This window comes from Tachypleus tridentatus, chromosome 1 (assembly GCF_004210375.1).
Source record: "Tachypleus tridentatus isolate NWPU-2018 chromosome 1, ASM421037v1, whole genome shotgun sequence".
NCBI classification, from domain to species: Eukaryota; Metazoa; Arthropoda; class Merostomata; order Xiphosura; family Limulidae; genus Tachypleus; species Tachypleus tridentatus.
The window spans coordinates 176,215,819-176,239,010 of record NC_134825.1 but is presented as its reverse complement, the minus strand read 5'-3'; the positions used below and the strand labels follow the sequence as shown (position 1 = coordinate 176,239,010).

Here is a 23,192-nt window from a genome sequence, read left to right as displayed (position 1 = left end):
TTTTGTCAGTGTGATAACATAAACACTTTAATCCCATCTTTATGTAGGACATCCAAAGTGTCCATCAGAGTTTCCATACAAAGTGTTAAACTAGTTGTATAGTGTCCATCAGAGTTTCCATACAAAATGTTAAACTAGTTGTATAGTGTCCATCAGAGTTTCCATACAAAGTGTTAAACTAGTTGTATAGTGTCCATCAGAGTTTCCACACAAAGTGTTAAACTAGTTGTATAGTGTCCATCAGAGTTTCCACACAAAGTGTTAAACTAGTTGTATAGTGTCCATCAGTTTCCATAAAAAGTGTTAAACTAGTTGTATAGTGTCCATCAGTTTCCATACAAAGTGTTAAACTAGTTGTAATATGATTTGCTTACACAATTCAACTAAGTGTACAAACTTATTACTATTTTATTATGTGCAAACTTATTACTATTTTATTATGTACAAACTTATCACTATTTTATTATGTACAAACTTATCACTATTTTATTATGTGCAAACTTATCACTATTTTATTATGTACAAACTTATCACTATTTTATTATGTGCAAACTTATTACTATTTTATTATGTACAAACTTATCACTATTTTATTATGTACAAACTTATCACTATTTTATTATGTACAAACTTATCACTATTTTATTATGTACAAACTTATTACTATTTTATTATGTACAAACTTATTACTATTTTATTATGTGCAAACTTATTACTATTTTATTATGTGCAAACTTATCACTATTTTATTATGTGCAAACTTATTACTATTTTATTATGTGCAAACTTATTACTATTTTATTATGTACAAACTTATTACTATTTTATTATGTACAAACTTATTACTATTTTATTATGTACAAACTTATTACTATTTTATTATGTACAAACTTATTACTATTTTATTATGTACAAACTTATTACTATTTTTGTTATGTACAAACTTATTACTATTTTATTATGTACAAACTTATTACTATTTTATATTATGTACAAACTTATTACTATTTTATTATGTACAAGCTTATTACTGTTTTATTATGTACAAACTTATCACTGTTTTGTTATGTGTACAAACTTATCACTATTTTATTATGTACAAACTTATTACTATTTTATTATGTACAAACTTATTACTATTTTATTATGTACAAACTTATTACTATTTTATTATGTACAAACTTATTACTATTTTATTATGTACAAACTTATTACTATTTTATTATGTACAAACTTATCACTATTTTATTATGTACAAACTTATCACTATTTTATTATGTACAAACTTATCACTATTTTATTATGTACAAACTTATCACTATTTTATTATGTACAAACTTATTACTATTTTATTATGTACAAGCTTATTACTATTTTATTATGTACAAGCTTATTACTATTTTATTATGTACAAGCTTATTACTATTTTATTATGTACAAACTTATTACTATTTTATTATGTGCAAACTTATTACTATTTTATTATGTACAAACTTATTACTATTTTAGTATGTACAAACTTATTACTATTTTGGTATGTACAAGGCTTATTACTATTTTTATTATGTACAAACTTATCACTATTTTATTATGTACAAACTTATCACTATTTTATTATGTACAAACTTATCACTATTTTATTATGTACAAGGCTTATTACTATTTTGTTAATGTGCAAACTTATCACTATTTTTTTATTATGTGCAAACTTATCACTATTTTATTATGTGCAAACTTATCACTATTTTTGTTATGTTGCAGGCTTATCACTATTTTATTATGTGCAAACTTATCACTATTTTATTATGTGCAAACTTATCACTATTTTATTATGTGCAAACTTATCACTATTTTATTATGTGCAAACTTATCACTATTTTATTATGTGCAAACTTATCACTATTTTATTATGTGCAAACTTATCACTATTTTATTATGTACAAACTTATCACTATTTTATTATGTACAAACTTATCACTATTTTATTATGTACAAACTTATCACTATTTTATTATGTACAAGCTTATTACTATTTTATTATGTGCAAACTTATCACTATTTTATTATGTACAGGCTTATTACTATTTTATTAATGTACAAACTTATTACTATTTTAGTATGTACAAGGCTTATTACTATTTTATTATGTACAAACTTATTACTATTTTTTATTAATGTACTGGGCTTATTACTGTTTTATTATGTACAAACTTATTACTATTTTATTATGTACAAACTTATTACTATTTTATTATGTACAAACTTATTACTATTTTATTATGTACAAACTTATTACTATTTTATTATGTACAAACCTATTACTATTTTATTATGTACAAACCTATTACTATTTTTATTATGTACAAACCTATTACTATTTTTATTATGTACAAACTTATTACTATTTTATTAATGTACAAGCTTATTACTGTTTTATTATGTACAAACTTATTACTATTTTATTATGTAATAAACTTATTACTATTTTATTATGTACAAACTTATTACTATTTTGTTAATGTACAAACCCTATTACTATTTTATTATGTACAAACCTATTACTATTTTTATTATGTACAAACTTATTACTATTTTATTATGTACAAGCTTATCACTATTTTATTATGTACAAACTTATCACTATTTTATTATGTACAAACTTATTACTATTTTATTATGTACAAAGACTTATTACTATTTTATTATGTACAAGACCTATTACTATTTTTATTATGTACAGACCTATTACTATTTTATTAATGTACAGACTTATTACTATTTTATTATGTGTACAAACTTATTACTATTTTATTATGTACAAAACCTATTACTATTTTTGTTATGTACAAGACCTATTACTATTTTGTTAATGTACAAACTTATTACTATTTTATTATGTACAAACGGTACTATTTTTATTATGTACAAACTTATTACTATTTTATTATGTACAAACTTATTACTGTTTTATTATGTTACAGGCTTATTACTATTTTATTATGTACAGACCTATTACTATTTTATTATGTACAAACCTATTACTATTTTATTATGTACAAACTTATTACTATTTTTTTTATGTACAAGGCTTATCACTATTTTATTATGTACAAGCTTATTACTATTTTATTATGTGTACAGGCTTATTACTATTTTTGTTATGTACAAACCTATTACTGTTTTATTATGTACAAACCTATTACTATTTTATTATGTACAAACTTATTACTATTTTATTATGTACAAGCTTATCACTATTTTATTATGTACAAGCTTATTACTATTTTATTATGTACAAACTTATTACTATTTTATTATGTACAAACCTATTACTATTTTATTATGTACAAACCTATTACTATTTTATTATGTACAAACTTATTACTATTTTATTATGTACAAGCTTATCACTATTTTATTATGTACAAACTTATTACTATTTTATTATGTACAAACTTATTACTATTTTATTATGTACAAACTTATTACTATTTTATTATGTACAAACTTATTACTATTTTATTATTATTATTTCCTACAAGAACTGTATATTATAAGAAGCATTTTGCACAGTGTAGCAGTAGCACTTTTATACTAGTATGTCTACCATCATATGGTTAATGAATATAGTTATTGAATGTTACACTCACCTGATAAACCTTCTAACTGACAGTTAATTTGTTGTAACTCCTCTTTTGGTTCACTTTTCAAACTCATAACATCATATTGTGAACAATCAACAGTTTCATCATCACTCTCACTGAACTTGGAAATAATGTTATCCTTTGTTGAATCACCACTTGGTTCAGTTTTAACTTTGACAACTGTGTTCTAGAACAATAATCAGTAATAACTAATGTTAATAACAACAATCTATAATAACTAATGTTGTCAACAATGACAATCAATAATAACTGATGTTGTCAACAACAACAATCAATAATAACTAATGTTGTCAACAACAACAATCAATAACTAATGTTGTCAACAACGACAATCAATAATAACTGATGTTAACAACAACGACAATCAATAATAACTGATGTTGTCAACAACAACAATCAATAATAACTAATGTTGTCAACAACAACAATCAATAATAACTAATGTTGTCAACAACGACAATCAATAATAACTGATGTTAACAACAACGACAATCAATAATAACTAATGTTGTCAACAACAACAATCAATAATAACTAATGTTGTCAACAACAACAATCAATAATAACTAATGTTGTCAACAACAATCAATAATAACTGATGTTAACAACAACGACAATCAATAATAACTGATGTTAACAACAACGACAATCAATAATAACTAATGTTGTCAACAACAACAATCAATAATAACTAATGTTGTCAACAACAACAATCAATAATAACTAATGTTGTTAATAATGTCATCATTTATTGAATCACCACTTGGTTCAGTTTCAACTTTGACATACATGTTCTAGAACAATAACAAAATCAACAATTAATGTTGTCAATATAGAACAGTAACACCACAAACAAAACATTACTTATAACTGTTATTTTTGTTTTGGAATCATATCTGTTATGTTTCTTTATTAAAATAAACAATATCTTTACTGGAAAACTGATTTATGTAACAAACACAAGTAATGTCAGTAGCTGGTGTGTTTTAAATTGTAAACTCTGCAAGAATATATCCCGTGGTCATGGTACCAAAATTTTCTATTCCAATCTATTTTGTGGTATTTTAACCTTATCTAACCTAGTAAATTTTAATTTTTAGATATTATTTACTTTTATAATAATAAATAAATACAAATATATGTGTGAAAAATAAGTATAGTACACATTATTTTACCTTGTTTTTGCTGTCAGTTACAAATCAAATCTGAGTTTATTTTTTTATTCTAATGTTACTAGTACACTAAGTAACTTATATTTAATTAAATTATGCACCTAAGAACACAAACTAACAGCACATACAGAGAAAAGAATGTCCCATAACAATTAAAATATAACTGTCTTTCTAATTATGACATAAAAGCCTTAAAATATTTCTCTTAACTTTCTTGATCTGAACACTGCAAGAGAAACTTTGAAACGGAAGACGAAACTGACGATTCTCTTCAAGGAAAACAAAATAATATACAAAAGTAATATATTAAATATATCAACTAATATACCAAAGTAATACATCAAACTTATCAACTGATATATCAGTACACATTAAAACTTTGTCTTTCTATTGGTTATAAATTATATAATTTTAAACATCAGAGTAAAAGAGAGGATCTGACAGGTTGGAATGGCAAGTCAGTCTGACTAGTTTGTGTTTCTGTAAACTAATAAGCTTGAAACTATAAAAATTAGGCTTTCCCTCAGTAATATCTATACTGTGCAAGTCAGTCTGACTAGTTTATGTTTCTGTAAACTAATAAGCTTGAAACTATAAAAATTAGGCTTTCCCTCAGTAATATCTATACTGTAATAAATAATTTAAGTTCAACTCCATATTTCAGATAGGAGTGTTAATTACAACAAATGTCATGATTTTCATACAAATGGAAACTGAAGATTTATTAAAATATTTCCTATTAAACTTAAGGTATTAAAATAATATATATAATATTAAAAATTAATTTATTAAATATGTTTCATGTCAAGTGTATTTATGTATAAGGATAACAAAGTAGTTCACTTAAATTCTGAAATGTAACTCTGCATAAAGTTGTGACATGCACCCTTTGACCTTCCTGTAGAAAGAGGGTTAATGTGTTCATTGATTAACTGATTGGTAAATATTACTAATAACTCAGCCCTGTGTATAGAACCATCACTTATTCACAGGTTCAAGTTTTATAGAAACAATATTCCTTAATTATATGTTCTAATAATTAAAGCTGAGCAATTAATTTATTGATTTAATAAATCACTTATGAGAATCAATCAGACAGATTAATGTCACAAATATAATCAACTAATCAAGTGTTGTGTTTTTTTATTACTCCAGTTATTGAAGAATTCCAAATACTGATATTATAATTTCTTATCATTATTGATTAATTAAATACTGTTCAGTTTAATCAATTATAATTAATTATTCCAATTATTGCTGTTTTACATTATTCCCATTAGTTATATTTCATGTCAGAGAAACCAATAAGTGAACCTGGCAATTAAGTGATTTCAGATTCCACTGACTGCCCAGCACTACTGTCAATTAAGATCATTTGATTTTCATAGTACTGACTGTCTAGCACTACTGTCAATTAAGATCATTTGATTTTCATAGTACTGACTGTCCAGCACTATTGTTAATTAAGATCATTTGATTTTCATAGTAGTGACTGTCCAGCACTACTGTCAATTAAGATCATTTGATTTTCATAGTAGTGACTGTCCAGCACTACTGTCAATTAAGATCATTTGATTTTCATAGTAGTGACTGTCCAGCACTACTGTCAATTAAGATCATTTGATTTTCATAGTACTGACTGTCCAGCACTATTGTCAATTAAGATCATTTGATTTTCATAGTACTGACTGTCCAGCACTACTGTCAATTAAGATCATTTGATTTTCATAATACTGACTGTCCAGCACTACTGTCAATTAAGATCATTTGATTTTCATAGTAGTGACTGTCCAGCACTATTGTCAATTAAGATCATTTGATTTTCATAGCTAACAGAGCTACAGTTATATAAGTATTAATAATAATTTATTTATTAAGAATAGCAAGAATTATTCTCTAAAATACACAATTAATACCAAAAATAAAATAGGCAAAGATTGTTCAAGGTTCGCATCTGTCAAAATTGGTCAGTAACAATATAGTGAACACATACAAGCTAAACGTGAATAACCTTGCCTTGTAGTATAGTTGTTTGATGTACCTAAACATTCTTTGGCTATTGTGTTACCCTTCAGCAGTCTATATTAATTCCATGATATGTTATTTAACAGCACAAATTATAGAACAACCAAATAAAGGATATCAGTCCAGTGTTCACATACTTTGCAACAACATGTGTGATGGACAAAAACAACACAGACATCAGAATTCAAAACTGAAATTAAATTTTCCATCTTTTTGTATATGTAATAACAATAATTATAGTATCACAAAAGTAGATAACCGATGAGCAAAAAAATTTCTAAAAGATGTTAAGGCAGCTGTTACAGTGTGAGGTCAGAAGCAATATATGAATGTTAGGTACACATAATATATATGATTATTACAAAGTAAGCCTTTGTAATAAAAGCAAACAATACAATAACTATCAGCATACAATAAAATTCAGAAACAGATTTAATGTATTATAAAATAAACAAGTGGTGGAAATTGTATTGGGAAAATTTATTTTAACATAAAACTGAAAAATCAATATGTAACAAGTAAAAATTCAGTGTTATCTGAATATCACAAACATTAAAATACCAGAAATGTTCAAAATACACATTAAATTTACAGTTTTGAAAACAGTATTCACCCTTGTTAAAATGTTCCATAAGTTTTCTCTCAAAAATATCACTGTATTTATTTCCACTAATATAAGATTTTTTTTTATATATATAAATTACCTCAGTTTCTTTTGGTACTTCATCACACTTTTCTTTTTTTATTTTAAAATCAAGAACTTTAACTGAAGATCCTTCTGGGAAAACAGCTTCTCTAATCACTAGAGAGAGTAAAATAAATATTTTCTCTATAACAGAAAATGTTAACATGACTTCTATGTATCAGTATATACTATAAAACACTAAAAATGAAAATAAATTTAATTTAAAAGTATTCCAGTTCCATCAGTCTATCCTTAATCTTCCTACAGGTACAGCTGTTAATGTTAATTAGTCTAATATCACTTATAGGTATGCTATTCCCAATATAATACAGGGTTTCAATATATCACTGGTCCTCTCATAATTGGATAGAATAAAAAGCAAACCAGTTAAACATTTGTGACATCTGGGTGAATAATATTTGAAATTTCTAGTATGTCCATGTATGTATGTTTACACACTAAATTTTAAAATAATATTTACTTACCTCCATTAAAATTATTTCTACCTCTCACCTATTATAAATGTGAATAAAATAAGTTATTTATTTAATAGTCTATCATAATTATTAAATAATAGTAAAACACTACTAGCTGCATCTTTTAATTTTCTTTATGTTTAAAATATCTAGCTTTGTACAACAGGCTTGCTTCAAATATGCACATTGTTCATGTCAAGTCCAGAACTTTTATTCTCTTCATCAAAATATTTCCTCTTCTATTATTTAGTTTTCATTGAAAAATAAACCAAGTGCAACAATACTTAAAGTGTGCCATATATTAAAAGTATCATAACTCTCAGAATTTAATTGGTTGTATCTAAAATATTCCAAAAATACATTCTTTGAATTAGAATCAAATTTGTCTTGACATTTTTTACTTTATCATGTAATGTGATATACTACTTACTGTGATATTGTGTGATGTGGTTTGTACATACAGTCCTCAAGATTGAAGAACACACAAGAACTATATCTATTTACGTAAATCATATACACACTCAAAATAACTTTAAGTGTTTCATTATTATTCCATGGTTTTGGTTAATTCAACACATTCTACCACTTACTTAATCATGTTTAAACCTTCACTTAATGAAATAGTTTATTGTTACTCACCAAAAACAATTCTCATAATAGACAAATAACATGTTACAAAATGTCTTATACAACATTATACTGCAAAACAGTAAATCAAAAACTACAGAACAAACATAACAATTACAACAGGTCTGTGTTACCATAAAAACTATCAATCATTTGTTTTGTGACACAGGTTCATAGTATTAGTAAAGGTAATACAAATGATGATAATATGGCTGAAATGTCAATCAATACATCGTAGGTAATATTTTGTACTCATTTGTGCTACGTTACAAATATTAAAATATAAATTCATTATAAATTATTTAAACTATCTACCGTAGAACGTACAATTGTATGACGTTTTTCTAGTTTCATTTCTCAAAATCTTGACTCCCAACAAAGCATTCTCCTCGTCAGAAATGGGTTCGGTTTTCACAATCGGAATTTTCAAAACTTCCATGTTATCGTCAATGTCTCATTCTTTATTAATTTACCTGAAGCTTCCAATTACTACTGCTAAAATACATGTGAAGAAAAACTTTTTAGTTTTTAATACAATTCTTTCACCAAAGTTTTCAAACAAACAGTATCTCAAAAAGTCAAACTTCCTAATGCCATTTCATCAGGTATTTGTTATTTCATGCCATCTTTCAAGAATCGAAGTTTCAATGAAGCTTTAACGTTCATTACGATATGCACGAATTTGAAAGGCATATCTATTAATCAAAACCTTTATGAGATAAAACAGTTTATTTTAATATACTCAAAGTAGCTAATAAAATAGGCAAAAATATACATATATAACAGTCAATATCCATCTCTCGCGCTCTATCTCTCCTGAACGTTAATCGTACAAATATTTTTGCGTGTTTATCAACATGCCCGTTTTCAAGAGAATATTACATGATTTTTTTATTGAAATTTTCTAAAATTTTACATCGTTGTCACCATTGGTTCATCAGTCTTCGTATGTGCCAAACGTTAAATTTGAGAGAAAAAAAATTATTGAGAACAAAAATGTTACTTCTTTTTCTTTATTTGAGATAGAAAACAAAATTTCCTCTGTCTACTAATTGAAAGAAATGTTTTGAAGATGGGAGTATGAACTGAAAAACTTATAAACAGAATGAACCTCTCTAAGTATGTACATGTATTGCTGTAGGTCTTTTGTTTGTTTACTAACTTTTTCATGTTGGTATTATACACATGTATAGGTCCGACATGGCCAGGTGGGTTAAGGCGTCCGACTTGTAATCCGAGGGTCGCGGGTTCGAATACCGATCGCACCAAATATGCTCGCCCTTTCAGCCGTGGGGGCGTTATAATGATACGGTCAGTCCCATTATTTGTTGGTGAAAGAGTAGACCAAGAGTTGGCGGTGGGTGGTGATGACTAGCTGCCCTCCCTCTAGTCTTATACTGCAAAATTAGGAACGGCTAACGCAGATAGCCCTCGAGTAGCTTTGCGCGAAATTCAAAAAACAAACAAACAGTACACATGTATAACTCTATTGTGCCATGTTTAATAAAATGAATTGAATATCTCCCCTTTTGACACTTAATGTTTTAAAATTCTTATAGAAATAACAACTATCAAAAAGCACTTATTTCGTTAGCGAAGTTTTCTTGCGCTCAGACAAGAAATGCTGTCATTCAGTAAAAAAAAATAAAAAAATCTTGGGATTACTTAGCAAACCTAAATTCTCTATTGTGTTTGACGAACAAAACTACCCCCCCCCCCGCTAATAGAGCGGTAAGTCTACAGATTTACAACGCTAAAAACAGGGATTCGATTCCTCTCGGTGAGCTCAGCAGATAGCCCGATGTGGCTTTGCTGTAAGGAAACACACACATACACACGAAAAAAACTTGTTATTCTTGTTCAATTTGCAAAAAAATGACGATAGATAATAATATTTAGCCAAACGACAAAGTAATATAATTGCTAACATAAATGATAATATATTAAAAATTAATATTCGAGATAATTTAAAATATTCTTTTTCTGTTTTGGTTCTTTTATTTTTTTCAGGTGCGTCTGGCCAAAGCTAGGCAAAGAACAACTAGAGAGAATGCCAGGTAACATAAAGATAGTAAGTTGATGAAGATAGTATTTGATGATTGTGCTCTATGAAAAACAACAATGAAACTAGCAAAAAAAACTTTGATAACGTTAATAAATAACGTTCTGTTACTAACCCCCCCCTAAAAAAAAACTTTCAATATTTACGTTATTGTAATGTTACCGGGTAATTTTAGTATTGGTTACGTGTAATGATAAATTGTTTGCTGGGGTATTGCATAGAAACCAAAACATATTGGCCAAAAATATGATATAGTTTTCTCTGCTTAAAGGCAAACGAGGCCCGGCATGGCTAAGCGTGTTAAGGCGTGCGACTCGTAATCTGAGGGTCGCAAGTTCGCATCCCCGTCGCGCCAACCATGCTCGCCCTTTCAGCCGTAGGGGCATTATAATGTGACGGTCAATGCTACTATTCGTTGGTAAAAGAGTACCCCAAGAGTTGGCGGTGGGTGGTGATGACTAGCTGCCTTCTATCTAGTCTTACACTACAAAATTAGGGACGGCTAGCACAGAAAGCCCTCGAGTAGCTTTGTGCGAAATTCAAAACAAACAAACAAAAGCAAACACAATGCAACTTATTTCTTCAAATAAAATATGAAATGGCCAAATACAACTCACTATATAATTATATTAAATGTAGGCCATAATACAAAGCATTGGGTTAACTGCTTGTTTTAATTAATTCATCATAATTTTTTTAGGAAATTACCATTGACAATTCATCGGGCACCTGCTATAGTTATATTTTAGGTACGCTTTGTGCGATAAATGAACTTAAAAGAAGTGTGATAGTCGATCAAATCATTGATGGTGACATTCCATTCAATTATCAACAGCTAGGATAGATCCTATCTTTTATTTTCAAGTTATCTAGTAGTATCTTATGGTGTAATAACTGCACTATATTGTGTAATCACTACTTTACAACTTCACTCCTTAGGTCAGCTGGTGATAGTAGAGTTAATGCCCAGAACATTAGCGGTTTGCACAGTATAGATGTTAGAAATGAATTCGAAACTGAGCTAAAAGAGATATTGCAGTCTCTGCTTTTCAAGTTTTCAATTGAAATTTCAGGCAAACTTTTTTTTATTTTAGCATATGTCTTTGTATATACAACTGTTCACGTAACAACTAAACAGGAGTTGGTGTTATAGAACTATTTTAGTGGTAAACTATCTCAGTTGGTATCAGGGGAAATGGTAATAATTTGCATCAAAGTTGTATGTGTTTGGTTTAGTAGATTGGTTTAGTTTTTTTTAATTTTATGCAAAGCTACACGATGGCTGTCTGCGCTAGTTATTCCTAATTTAGCAGCGTAAGACTAAAGGGAACGCAGCTAGTCATCGCTACCCACCGCCAACTCTTGAATTACTCTTTCACCAACGAATAGTTGGATTGTCCGTCACATTATAACACCCCCACGGTTCAAAAAGGCGAGCACCTTTGGTGTAACGGGGATTCGAATCCTTAATCACCTGGCCATACCGAGCCAGGGTCAAGTAGAGATTCAATGAAGCCTTGGATACCGAGAAGTTCACAACTATTAGATATACATGCTTTATGAGAAATATATCGTGTGAGAACATCCAAAACCTGTAGAAATGTTATCTAACCAATGTAATAATTTTGACATTATATATTTAAAACTTAGTTTTAGAGCAGCATATTACTGTGCTTGAGCAGTAAAAAAAAATTTATAACCAATACACACGTCTAGACTTTTCAACAGCAGGAATAAATTTAACCTGAAATTTTCTTCCCTGACCTTTACTATTTAAAACAATTTCTATTTTCTACAGGTTCTCTTCTTTTATCAGTTTATTAGTTGTGTTTCTATTACCTATCAGCTCAGTCTTTTCAATTTACCACAGCAGAATGGAATAATGACAACTTGGAGACAAGTTTGTACGCGACTTTGTACGAAGCAATGTAAAGGACATTGAGTTCATGGACACGCATAACATTCAAGGAGCCAATTTATATGCAAAAACGGCTCGTTTGGGCAAACGAGCCGTTTTTGCATATAAATTTTCTCAACAAGTGGGTTTCTCGTCATCACTGATTCAAGGAGCCAGCCTAACTCTTGAATCAGTGGAAATTATATAAAAATATTCAATTCCAAACCCATCGAATGGATGGTTTCTGTCATGATATAAAAGACTGTTTAGCTTAAATATAATTCATTAATTTAATTTGTGAGTGAATATTTTATTATTGCTTAGTTTTTGTTATAATAATAGTTAAAAACAGACGCTTGTATGAAGTCATGTTTATATTCGTTGATATTGAGACTATCATACGTTGTGTGTAATGCAATGAAGTCGAGAATATCAAGATTTCTAAAAGGCGAGCCTGCAATTAAGTGAGAAAGATATAAATAGTGTGAGACGAGAAAAAAAATAAACAGACAGAGAATAGCAGAAAAGATTAAATTCATGGGTAAGGAAAATTTCAGAATGAAGTTAATTACACCATAATGATAGGTCTAACGTTTAATATATTCAAGTAATACTAGTAATAGAAAAGAAGATAATAAAAAATAATTTATTCCAGTAAAACATGAAGTAACTGAATCAGCCTAAATGCACTTTGACAACAGGAACAAATGATATTTTGAAAAAAGAAGACCAAACGATTACGGTAGTTCGCGTAACTTTTGAAAGAGTTTGTTTGTTTTGGAATTTCGCACAAAGCTACTCGAGGGCTATCTGTGCTAGCCGTCCCTAATTTAGCAGTGTAAGACTAGAAAGAAGGCAGCTAGTCATCACCAACCACCGCCAACTCTTGGGCTACTCTTTTACCAACGAAAAGTGGGATTGACCGTAACGTTATAACGCCCCCACGGCTGGGAGGGCGAGCATGTTTTGGCGCGACTCGGGCGCGAACCCGCGACCCTCAGATTACGATGTACACGCCTTAACGCGCTAGGCCATGCCAGGCGTCGTGAAAGAGAATCCCAAACAGAATACTAGTGCAATAGCAAAAGAAAAGATATTTCGGTTTGTCAACTGAAATTTATAAAATGACAAATATATAACTTCAGCCGGCTCCTTTTTCAAATACTCTTCTAAATTTAAATCTATTGTTAATCAACTAACTCAGTAAGACTTGATGGCAAGTTTTGATTTAATCTACCTCTTCACAGAAGTTGCAACCACTGAAGCCTGCAAGATAGCTTTAGAATATTATATCCAAGACCCCACCCCATTGATACACATTCCGAGCAGGCCTTATATAATTCACTATCACCAAATCTACCTACGAGTAAATGGCCTAAATATGGAGTATCCCGTGTCACCAGTTCTATACAATATTTTTATGACACAGACTGAATCTCAAATGATCAATTCAGCTTTACATCCATCACACTACTGGTACAGATATGTTGATGATGCAACTGTTGGATTCACATCTACAGAACACACTCTTAGTTTTTTCAACCACTTTAACTCTCTACAGTCCAACATTAAGTTAAGGGGCGTAGATCCTGAGGAATGGAGGTGATACATCCCCCTTCATATTAGGTGGGGGTATGGTGCACACAATCATCCCCCCTTAAGTTTGGTCTGTTGAATTTGACAAGTTTACTAATAACTTTCATTGCATGAGTTACGTCTTCAAATATTAATAAAATTATTAATTACCCTTGAAAAGTTTATATCTACTGAAAAACTGTTCATATTGTTTGATAAAAATAATTAAAATGTCTTTGTGAACTCTTGAAAATTATTCATCAATACAATGTAGCATATAATTATTCATACTTTTCATTGAAGTAAGATTCATTTAGTCCTCTAGTCTACATGTTCCCAAACGTAGACCTCCTTTGTGATGATCTGTTTATGAATTCTTTCAAAAGCTCTTCTATATTTATCTTGTCGACCTCATCTTTGTGAGTGTGACAAACTGCCACATAGTTGAGGCGGCACTCTAATAAAGTGCTGATGCTTTATGGTAAAATAACTATATATTCTTTTATCATAGATAGTAAAAATATTGTATTTTCTTGTATAATTAGAACACAAAAGGAGCGATTTCAACGGCCTGACGCCTCTACTCGAATTGTATTGCTAGTTTTCGTTTAGGTGTTTTTATTTAAAAGACGCGCCTATAGACATTATATCACAACGTGTTTGCCTTTTGATGAGCTTTAACAGGAATATAATATATTTGTGATTGTTTAAGTATTTTTCGATAAACTTGCAATTACTTGTGTTGCAACTAGCACACATTATTGTCCTAGCGATGCCCAGGCGGTCAGTCGGTTCGGTAGTCACTGTGAGGTTCGCGCGTTCGACTTAAATACATTGTACAGTTCAGTCCTACTTCCATTCTGTTCTATCTTCGTTCGTTGTACGTGAGAGTTTTGCAATAAAGACTGTATTTTAGCCTATTGAGTCATCTGGGAAACAGATTCCAATTATGACAAGTAAGAGTCTGAAACCTTCCGATATTAGACAGTTCTGCAAGCCAGTTACTAGTACTACAAGTGACAATGTAGATGCAGATAATCCAACAACCTCAACCAAAGTAATAAAAACTTGTCATACAGAAGAAATACCATGTTCATCAGAGGACGAGTCTGAAAATGCTTGTGAAACTATTGCACATCATGAACCACCAGATAGTTGTGAAACAGGTTTATGCAGTAATGAAAAATCTGACACTCCACAGATACAGGCGGAAAATAGAGGCCTTTTTACAGGGAAATTGGAGAGGCCAGTGGAGTATACCTTCATATCCACCGGTTTTTGCAACTGGAAAAAGGCAAAACATATTTTCAACGAACATCAGTCCTCTTCTCAGCACAGATTCGCTATATCTCCAGAAGGTTCACTTGATGTAACTCCAGTGACTGTCCAGCTACATGATGGAAAAAAGAAGCAGCAGGAAGAATACAAAAGAAGTCTAGCTAAAATATTCAAAAGTTTACATTTCTTACTGCGTCAAGGTTTAGCATTACGTGGACATACTGATACGAAGGGGAATTTCCTGTAGTTAATGAAGCTCCTGGAAGAGGAAGATCCTGAATTGACGGCCTACTTGTCAAAGAAAACCACATTCACATCACCCCAGGCTCAGAATGAAATAATGGAGATGTTCAGCCATCAAATACTGAGGAACATAGCACACGAAGTGCAGCAAAGTAAATCTTTACATTAATGGTTGATGGCACTCAAAATGTTACAGGTGCCGAACAGGAAGCAATATGTGTACGATACGTAGATGAGAACCTTGACGTCTATGAGACATTTCTTGGTTTGTACAGTGTTTCCAATACAACTGGTGAAACAATATCCTCGACTATACTTGATGTACTGACTAGACTCAATTTACCCCTGTCAGGATTAAGAGCACAAATTTCTGATGAAGTCGCTAACGTGAATGGTGCGTACAGTGGATGCCAGGCAAAAATAAAAGAGAAGCAACCGTTAGCTTTGTGTTTTCACTGCAGAGCACACAAGGCTAATTTAATAATGTAACATGCAGTTGAAGCTTGTGAATGTGTTCAAGATTCTATCCAGTGGGTACATGAACTTGGTGTCTTGCTTCAGAGGTCAGGGAAATACAAGACAATCTTTGAAAATATTGTATCATCAGACAGCCACAATGGTCCAGTTAAATACATCCGCTCACAGTGTCCAATACGCTGGTTGTGCCACCTATCTGCAATCACATGTGCTAATGATCATTACAGTGACATTGTTGATTCTTTGTCTAAATTAGCAAATGAAAAATCAGATGTAGAAGTGAAAGCAAGAGGTCTGCTGGACAGATTTCACAAAGGGAAGATAGTTTTAGAATTATTGATGGCTCAGCATCCATTAGCTGCATTAGAGGAACTAAACCGTGCTTTCCAAGCAAAATCAGCAACAGTATCTGGCATGACTAAAGTATCTGCAATGACAGTTGAGCAATTGCAGGTATTACAAACAGAGGAAAATTACAACAAGATATTTGATGAAGCTGAGAAAAAAGGTAACTTCCTTAGATCTGGTGCCTATTGAACTACCACGCATTCGTAGACCCCCCTAGAAGGATCACAGGTGATGGCTCAGCACACCAATCTGCAACAGTTATAGATTACTGCAGAAGCCAATATTTTGAATTTGTGGACACAGTCATAGAACAACTGACCACTAGATTCGATGCAGACAACAACGACTTGAGGCAATATCTGGCACTTGAGAACATGATCACATCTGGCAAGATTGACAACTCAGTTATAAACTTCTATCCAGAAATCTCTACACAACGGCTCGAGTTTCAGTCGCCCATGTTCAAAGGAACAACAAAAGCAGTATCTCTGAAAGGTACGAAGGATGCTTACTGTAAAATGCATGAAACAACCAGCAGATGTTTAGTGAAGTGTTTCTTCTCATGAAAATTTTGCTTGTATGTCCAGTATCCAGCTGCGAATGTGAACGCAGCTTTTCTGCATTAAGACGGTTGAAGACGTGGTTAAGGTCAACTATGTCTCAGTGCGGCCTCAACCGTGTGGCAGTTTATCACACTCACAAAGATGAGGTCGACAAGATAAATATAGAAGACCTTATGAAAGAATTCATAAACAGATCATCACAAAGGAGGTCTACGTTTGGGAACATGTAGACTAGAGGACTAAATGAGTCTTACTTCAATGAAAAGTATGAATAATTATGTGCTACATTGTATTGATGTATAATTTTCAAGAGTTCACAAAGACATTTTAATTATTTTTATCAAACAATATGAACAGTTTTTCAGTAGATATAAACTTTTCAAGGGTAATTAATAATTTTATTAATATTTGAAAACGTAACTCATGCAATGAAAGTTATTAGTAAACTTGTCAAATATAATGGCCATCTTTTATACTGTGCAGTGTGCAGGAATAAATTCATGTGACAGTTAAATTGTAACACATTTGTCTTTATTCTATTAACATTTTGAAAACTGTTCACAACACCTCACTTATACAAACCTACATGGAAACCTTGAAGTATCGTGGCAACAAGATTACTCTGTGACTGCATGCTTACAGCTTTCAGGTTCACGTAATCAGATTACCAATTTGCAAATTGAACAGTCCACATAAGTGGTTGCAAAAATCATCCCTCCCATCGGGTGTAAAAAATCTACGCCCCTGATTAAGTTCACCTGTGAACAGGAAAAAACTTACAAAATAGCATTTCTCAACCTCCAGATCACAAGAACCGATACACAATTCAAAACAGAAATTCACCCATACTGAACTATACATTCTTTGGGACACAGCACACGAAACAAAACAAAAACTCAGCACATTAAGAAACCAAATAAACACAGCCACAAAACTATGCTCACCCGATAAAATTAATAAAATGAAACAACACAACAAATTTCCCAAAAAAACTGTTGAAAAATTATACGCACACACCTTGATTAACAATACAATCAACAATAAACAATAATAAATCCCAAGATACAACAAACTACAAAACCTTACATTGCTTCATCAACGAAAAAATAATAAACATTTGGAAAAAAACTTATAACAAAATACAACATTCTAGTTAACACCAAATTTATTCAAAAACAGGTACAAAACTATGTAAAAACTACACTGACAAACACAGCACCAATATTATTTATAAAATACAATGCAACAACTGCCACGACTTCTATATTGGAAGAGCAAGCAGAAAAATTAAACCAGATTAAAAAACAAAACAAAAAAACTTTCACACGTTTTTGAACACTGCAAGTCAAACAAACACAACATACCAAATGAAAATACCCTGACTCTTAGTAAGGAAACAAATATAAACAAACGCAAAATCAAAGGCCAACTTGTACAACAACTGAAACCAAAATAAAGATACACCTTTAAACCTATACTAATGAATCACCTAACACCTAAATACAACACCACCTACAATCCCTTATATGTTTACACTCTCGTCCCTAAATATGTGTCTTTGCAACGGTCAGTTCCAAATTCTTTCTTTGTTAAATTGAAGATGACCTAACAAGGTTAAAACGTTGTTCTGTACTTTATTTTAATAAAAGTGCTAATACCCATACTAGCCGTCTTGAGAATACCTTTTTTACTTCAAATGGGTTTCTCGTCATCATGAATTGGTTGATTTAATCTTTACCTCAATCTCCTTATGGTGGCGGAGGTTATGTTTTTCACCCGTTTTTTTTTTTTGTTTTTTTTTGTATGTCAATCGGTTTTGTCGAAAGCGACTGAATAGATTTTGACTCAGTGCAGAAGTAATTAGTTTTTGAGTGTCAAATTCACAAAAATTTAAGCCCCTCTTTGTTAACATGGAGACCGATATTTCACAGAATTTTTTCATTATTACTCGGGCGGACCGGCATAGCTAGGTGGTTAGGGCGCTCAAGTAGTAACCTTAGGGTCGCGGGTTCAAATCCCCGTCACACCAAACATGCTCGCCCCTTCGGCTGTGAGTGCGTTATAATATTCCAGTCATTTCCACTATTCGTTAGTAAATGAGTTGGCGGTGGTTAGTGATGACTAGTTGCCTTCTCTCTTCTTTCAGACTGCTAAATTAGAGATGGCTAAACAGATAGCCCTCGTGCAACTTTGCGCTAAATTTAAAAAAACAAAGTATAATTCAGCCAAACCAAACGGGTTTTAATGACACTTCGTGGATTTTTATAAAATATTATTCCTTATTATGCTACAAAAAATCCATTGACAACGTCAGCTTTGGGACACGTTTTTGTATTCTTTTATATCCGAATATGATAAGTGTTATGTGAACTGACTGCCCCTCTTGTTCTTAAATCTTTGTTTCATTTTAATGTGGTGACAACGACTTATTTAATTGGTAAAAGCTATCATTTTAAGGGTATATTTTTGAAGTTTTGCCATAGGTTTTCCATACAATTATTAGAAAGGTATGATAAACTTATGTCGATTTCCTGAGCATTGCTTGGATATTATAAATGTAACTGGTCTTAGAACTCAGTATGTGTATAAAGTTGACGAAATGCCTGAAATAGTTGAAAAGGAGAATGGGGTGTAACCATACTGTTTATTTTTTACCTTATTGTTTTAATATAACCATTTCAAATATGGCATATAACTCCAAGAAAATCGTTAAGTTGCTAATTACTAGTATTCGTTCTTCACCTGAAGTTAACAAGTTTAGTTTTCCCGTGGCAATGGTAGCTGTAACTTGTAGAACTTCAGCTAATATGTGAAGGTTGTCAGCTGAATTTTCTGTTGACATTTTGAGGTTATACACACCTTTATTTTTCAACACAGATACAAGTCATGTGGGAAGTAGTATCGAGTCTTTTGTTTAAGCCTAACTTTATCAATTTGATTAACGTTATCAGTATCAGTTAATGCTCTCCTTATTTTGTGAATAAGAGTCTTCTTGATGCTATTGTATAATTCTTTAATCTTATTTTTTTTTTATCGTGATACAGTTCCTTAAAAATCAACAACTAAAGATTACTTCTCGGTAAATGTCTTTATTAAATCTTCAGTTACTTTATTGGTTGGTAAAGGTCACTTCTAATGAAAATATATTGGCCTAATGCTCCAATAAAAACAGATTTCTTCAAATAATAGATGCAATCTCACATGGCAACACAAAGATCATTTGGGAAGTTTTTATAAACAAACATCTAATTTCTAATCTCACAGTTTGGGGGCAGCTTGACTGGATAGTGAAACACTTTAGTATAAATATGTGATGTTTCAACAAGATTATGGCATCTTCTTAATCCCAGAAAACTAGAACTGACAGTTTCTTGCCATCAATAGTAAATTACTTATGGATTTTGATCCTTTCAACTATTGCTGTTTCTACTAATCCAGTTCTCTTAACTGTAAAGTGGATATATCTTACTTTGAACAATCTTCTTCTAAGTAAGAAATGTACTTCCATTTATTTACCAACCATCTTGAAACATGGTCAAGTAGTTGATCCCAGTTATAATGAATAAATTGTCACTGACCAATTGTAAGAACAGAGACTGACACAATAGGTTACTTATATAACTCTTCACATAACATATACAATCAGTTTCTTTCCCTTTATCAGCTGAGTTCAGATAATAGAACATGGATCTTATTGTATCTCTCATTTTGATCCCCAGGTTCTGGAGTAACCTGTTCCTAAGGAGGGTCATTAGTGACATATGAAATCAGATATGTCTACGTACTTGATGCCACTGTTATAACTCTTAATTCACTTTGCTATTCTGTCAACATACAGTTCAGTCTAGCCCAGACTAAGTACCATAGCCAAACCCAGTTATTAGGCTCAGTATTTTATTCTGTTATTATTTAACCTCTTTTTTTGGTACACAGTTGCTCCATCCATTTCCTGATGTCTTAAGTTCATTACATCAATTATTTTAGATTACAGCCATTCTGTAGATACTGCAGAACATCTGTACCACGAAGACACACATAAGATCCAGTGGGAGCTGTACTTCTCATCTGAATATCATGAGATTTAAAGAATAATTAGTTGTTCTGTGAACCCTTACAATAGTCATACCAATCAGTGCTGTTAGTGTTAATAATATCAACAAACATATATTTGAATTTGAATCACCTTTTTAGTCCAACCATCATTCTTGTATATTTTCACAGTACGTAACAGCATAACCCAGCAAACCACTAACTGTTGTAATATGATTCTTGATTGATTGACGTGAATCTTTCAAAGTTCAAGAAATAGTTATTCTCTGTACAGCCAACACATCTTAATAACAACCAAATCCTAAAGTTCCTGACCAGTAATTTTAGATGCCCATCCAAATCTAGAATTGTTACCACTAGCTTGACTTGTCATTACTGCTGTTGTGTTGTGTCTACAGTTTAAACATTGAATAAACATGATCTGACAGGTTGGTGAGAATATCTGTTAGCTTTTCTCCAGGTACCCCAAATTACATTATCCAATGTTAAGTCAACACATTTGCAATGCAGGGCAAAAGTATTGTTTAATATTTAGAAATCATAAAAGTTCACTTAGTGACCAGCTGTTACAATAATATTGTGTACACTTTTCCAGACAGTTCAGTATTGTTTTGCATATATTAAGTATGTTTATGACAACATTGGGACTATAAATGTTGTAACTATAACTGTGTAGTTACTTAAATGCTTTGTAACCATTCAAAGAAAATGTATAACAACAACATATTTACTTGTTGGACAAACACACTGAAACAAAGTAAAGCAAATACAGTCCTAAAGTAACCTGTGTCATGCACTTAAAATAATGTATTTTGTAACAGATTAGCTCAGTTTGGTTAAAATCCAATAACTACAAAGCTAATATCTTTACTTCCAGTAATGTGATAAGAAAATACAAACTTAAATACCTATAATTATTTATAATCATATTTATAAAAATAATTATCGTGCTGGTAAACTGGATGGATGTTTCAAGTTTTCTTTTAAAAGCTGTTAATTATACAGTCATACCTATTATAATGGTATGACAAATGGAGGGAAGGAAAACAAAAGGGTTAGAGCTGTTAATTATACAGTCATACCTATTATAATGGTATGACAAATGGAGGGAAGGAAAACAAAAGGGTTAGAGCTGTTAATTATACAGTCATACCTATTATAATGGTATGACAAATGGAGGGAAGGAAAACAAAAGGGTTAGAGCTGTTAATTATACAGTCATACCTATTATAATGGTATGACAAATGGAGGGAAGGAAAACAAAAGGGTTAGAGCTGTTAATTATACAGTCATACCTATTATAATGGTATGACAAATGGAGGGAAGGAAAACAAAAGGGTTAGAGCTGTTAATTATACAGTCATACCTATTATAATGGTATGACAAATGGAGGGAAGGAAAACAAAAGGGTTAGAGCTGTTAATTATACAGTCATACCTATTATAATGGTATGACAAATGGAGGGAAGGAAAACAAAAGGGTTAGAGCTGTTAATTATACAGTCATACCTATTATAATGGTATGACAAATGGAGGGAAGGAAAACAAAAGGGTTAGAGCTGTTAATTATACAGTCATACCTATTATAATGGTATGACAAATGGAGGGAAGGAAAACAAAAGGGTTAGAGCTGTTAATTATACAGTCATACCTTATTATAATGGTATGACAAATGGAGGGAAGGAAAACAAAAGGGTTAGAGAAGGATATGGATGATACGGAAGCCATAGTTATATGTGATTTCATGACAAGGTATGTCTGAGGTAAATAGGGAAAAAAGAATCAGATTATGTTATCCAGGTGTACAGGTGGAAGATATAACTGAGAGAACACGATATATAATAAAGGGGACCAGCAGTGATGCAGTTATTGTAGTGGATGTACGGAAAAACAGGTTGACAAAAGTATTTAAATATACAGGCCACCATAAGCCAATTGTCAGAAATGCTGCCAAGAATTATTTGTGGGAATGAAAGTAAGTCACTAGGGTGAAATGCTAGGCACAGGTCAATATGTAAGTAAGAATGACCAGATTGTGAAATCAGTTAAT

The 23,192-nt window shown here is 31.1% G+C and overlaps 1 pseudogene across 1 annotated transcript in view; it reads right to left on the bottom strand.

The window, feature by feature from the left end:
- The window catches only part of LOC143230910 (uncharacterized), a 159,882-nt pseudogene that overhangs the window by 5,202 nt on the left and 131,488 nt on the right, over positions 1-23,192 (bottom strand). Inside the window, exon 7 of the transcript XR_013016681.1 lies at positions 3,651-3,831. The product of XR_013016681.1 is annotated as an uncharacterized LOC143230910 (transcript). The remainder of the gene's footprint in view (positions 1-3,650; positions 3,832-23,192) is intronic.